Below are 4,145 nucleotides of genomic sequence, written 5' to 3'. Positions count from 1 at the left end.
TTTTTTCCCCCTTGTAATTGGTTTTATACTCTGATTCTCATCCATTTGCTCAAAATCACACCCTTGTTTCCCCTTTTCCTGCACAGAAAAACATTTCATTTTTATTTCAAGTATCCTCAGAAAACTTCCTGGAGGAAGTACAGATACTGCTGTAGCAAACTTCTCTTTACTACTGGCATGGATCCATCCACCTCAAGTCCAAATCACCGACTGAAAAGGAGAGACATTGATTCTTTCATTCTCAGCAGCTGCCTCCTTCTAAGATCCTAAAATCCAGTTTCGTTAATTTTTAATAACTTTCTTCAGTACTTTCTCATACTTATCTCTCATCATTTAATACCTTCAATTAAATCTTATCATTATCCAGTAATCTTCTCCCTTGACCTCTCTTTACCAGCTGCATCAGTTTTGGCCGTTTCAACTGCTACCATTTTGCAACTCTACCACTTTTACCCTTGCCCCATTGACTGTTGTAATAGAACTCCAACATTTTGTCTCTCATATTAATTTGTAATCACAGAAGTATCTCTGAGTTTAGCACTCTCTACTCACTCTTTATACCCCTCTCTAATCTTTCCCCTTTTATCTTATTCATCTCTCCCCTCGAATTCTACCACCTCTACCCAGAAGTAAGTTCCACTAATGCTTATATACCAGTATGAGGGTTTTTTTTTTTTTCCACTAACTCTCTCTTTGACAGGCAGTAACAATTGTATAGGGAATGCAGTTAGAAAAGTGAAATTTTGGACTAGGCACTGAAACCTCAATGAAACATCTTGAACATATTAAGACTAATTGGATGATAATTTATCAAGTGCCAACATAAGCATTCATTTTATAGTGAGGAAAAGTCCCTACGTTCAGCGTAAGACCTCAAATTACATAACAGCTCAGTATTTTTAAAAGCAGTTCTACCAAGAGTTCTATTCTGGGACTGCACCCTTCAACCTTACTATTTATGAAAGAGTACATCGGAATTGTCACAGTAGACCAGACTGGATGTTTTGCCCACAAAGAATGACCATACTCATTCAGACTAAATATCCAGTCTGACCCACTAGCTTGCTTCCAGAAGCAGCCAAGTGCAACAGTGAAAAACAGAGCAATTATGCAGAAATTTGCTCCTCTGCCCCCAAAACACGTACCACACAGCTTTCTACAATTTTCAGATGATTAACTACCCGACCTAGAGCTAGCACCTTTGCATGCTTTTTTTTTTTTTTCCTCCCTTTTCCAGCTTTGTTCAGCAGCTCATTATACCCATGCAGTATGTACACCTTCCTGTAGCAAGGAAATCCAGAAATAACCTGCACACTGTGAGTGCAAAGAAAAAACTTCTTCCCTTGCTTTGAAAGGACTCCTTGCCTTTTTCAGCTGATAATCTTCTGATACAAAAATAAGGCACAAGGAGTCTTCATTTCCCACCCACACACCTTACAGCTCTTAAAATTTTATGGATATGTACTATTATTACTATCTGGCCAAAACCTCACTTTCCACTGGGAGGCTCTCACCTAGTCTCCCAGTCGTTCTTGCATTGAAGCTGTTCCATGCCTCTGTCACCTCTCTTCATTCTTTACATCCTTTTTTTCTGAATCCTTTCCTATTTTACTCTCCTTTTTCTGAGATGTGAGACTAAAACGGTGCACAGTATTTTAGAACTAAACACACCATATATTTAGAATGGCCTGATTATATTTTGGTCACTAGCCATTCAGAGCTACTTCTGACAACTTAAGTTTTCTTTGTGACTGCTGATTCTTCCATTAAAAAATTGTTTCTAATCACAAGACCTCATTCTTGATGTGCAAAGGTCAGCTCAAAACATTTCACCAATATTGCTCTGAATTAAGTCTGCCATTTTAATGGCCACAAAATTCTCTAAGTTTCTTCTGTAGTTTTTCATTCCACTCCCTTATTACCTTCAGTTATCTTGAATAAGGTAACATCTGAAACAAATCTCTTCGTCATCATCTTTCAACTTTCATTAAAGCCATTTAGGAATGTAACAATCCTCCCAGGCACTCACAGAGATTTCTGTGGAAATTCACTGGTGTCACCAAGTCTTATGAGAAATAACCATGTTTTGCCCTGTGTCTTGATTCCAATCATTAAACCAATTATTTACAAAGTTGCCAGCCCTACCCTCTAACCTGTGCCTGTCTTATTCCTTTAAAGATTTATAGTAAGGACTTTGAATGGCTTTTCAAAATGTAAGTACAACAATACATTACAATCTTTTTCATCTGCGTTCTTGTTAAGTCCTCCAGAAGACCACAGCATTTTAGTAAGGCTTCAAATAATGAAAACAATGGTTGAAAAGGATCTCTGGGAATCATCCAGTTCAACATACTACTAAAAGTCACAGTAGATCAGATAAGCTATGGCTTTGTCCAGCTGACACTTGAAAACCTCCATGAGGAGTGACCCAAAACCCATCCCATGTAGCTCATAAAGAAATGGATTTTCCCAAAACATCCAATGTTCTAATCTGTAACCTAAGCATGCTAACTATCCCCTCTCACTGCTACAGAGTTTGCTACTACTAAGAACATTACTTCCATCATCTTTGTGGACACCCTTTAAAGTAGTTGAAGGCTAATATCAGCCTGTCTCTTCATCACACTCCGTTCACAGAAATCAGTGCTTTCGATGTATCTTTATCACGTTTATCCAGAGTCCTTCCTAACATGTCACTAAACCATTACTTGAATTAATCCACTCAGTTTAAACAAAGACTTACCGGTTTAGAGGTTCCTAGATTCCAAATGAATGCTTTCTAAAATGTGACATCAAATTAGGCATCTTCACATTCTCAGCTGCTGTGATGCTTTAAAGCTAGAGGCTGCACATCACAATCTATAGCTGGTCTATTTAACTTTTCAGTTCCTTAAAAATTTGGCAAGTTACATGGGAACACGCAATTGTTTCCACTTCTCCTACAAATGCTTTCAGTTGAGAGCAGCAGCCTCATAACCATCCCGTAACAAGAGTTTCAAAACAGGAACCATCCCACACAGTTCAGTGGAGAGCACATGCATACACACAATAATTATGTAGTTTTCTGACATGGCTTTTTACTGTATCATTCATTTCCTGCTGTCTCTATGTGTAGGACCCACAAACTCTTAACTGGCTTCTTTCTACTGAATTACTTAGAAAAAAAAGCACTTATTAATTCAATGTTTATCTTCATAAGGCAGTTTTTGTTTTGTTTCCTGTTCTTTTGGTGCAATTTCTTTTTCCCTTTTTTTCTCCTATTTTCCTCTTTTGAACACAGCCTTACCTTGTCATTTAGCTATACAGGCTCCTTTTTCCTAAGTTTTTTTTAAACCAATGGTAAACATTTGTGTGTAGCCTCCAAAATAGCATCTTGAAATACTGTCTCTGCCACCTACAAATGTTTTAGTCTTACAGTTACTCTTTCATTTTTTTCTTTAAATAAACATTCTCATTTTCAGCTTCTCTTTTCAAAGATGAGCATAATTAAACGGAGGAAGAGAATGAAGGAGAACTGCAGGTTCTGTTTGTCTTAAATTCCTCCCATTTCTATTTTTCCTACTTCCTTCCTTAATTTAGATGTAGAGAAAGGTAGAATACTTGTAATGATCTACAAAGCTGTCTCTCAGCTTTTTTCCAGATAGCATCTTACAATCTAATCTCTCCATGACATCAACATCTACCCACTTAACCAAATGCAGTCTCTCACCTACCTTTCAGTCACCATCCCTCTGCAGTCATCTACCGTCTCTATTTTGTGTTTCTGCAGCACCTAGCAGAGGGGTCCTGGGTCTACTTCAGACTCCTAAGAGATAATAAAAAAATTAAAAAAAATAAAAAATTAAGTATTGAAGAGACAGCTCATCAGCAATTCTCAGACATTTAAAGCAGTAATAAAACATCTGTCTTTCAAGACAAAAGTTAGAAATGTGAAGCACTGAACAGCAGTGGTGAACCAAACAATGAGTCAGGAAAAAAAGAATTATTATTTTAAGTAACTGGCAGCTTAGCTAATTATAAGAATCAGAAAAGAAGAATACTTGTCAAAGAATTAACAAAATCCCTGAGATTTTGTTAGGAAAAAAGAATCTAATTTGTTTAGTAGTATTTTAAGCAGAACAAAAAGCTTACTTTTAGTGTGCATG

General features: G+C 37.0%; 1 protein-coding gene across 2 annotated transcripts in view; it reads right to left on the bottom strand.

Moving 5' to 3' along the window:
* The window catches only part of SEMA5A (semaphorin 5A), a 238,393-nt gene extending 234,588 nt beyond the window's left edge, over nt 1-3,805 (bottom strand). For both annotated transcript variants that reach the window (XM_010708516.3, XM_010708517.3), the window contains exon 1: nt 3,714-3,805. The gene's annotated coding sequence lies outside the window, so the exon portion shown is untranslated. The remainder of the gene's footprint in view (nt 1-3,713) is intronic.
* Between the last annotated feature and the right edge of the window lie 340 nt (nt 3,806-4,145).

This window comes from Meleagris gallopavo, chromosome 3 (genome assembly GCF_000146605.3).
Source record: "Meleagris gallopavo isolate NT-WF06-2002-E0010 breed Aviagen turkey brand Nicholas breeding stock chromosome 3, Turkey_5.1, whole genome shotgun sequence".
NCBI classification, from domain to species: Eukaryota; Metazoa; Chordata; class Aves; order Galliformes; family Phasianidae; genus Meleagris; species Meleagris gallopavo.
The sequence above is the reverse complement of the archived record's forward strand: the minus strand, read 5'-3'. Positions and strand labels throughout refer to the sequence as shown.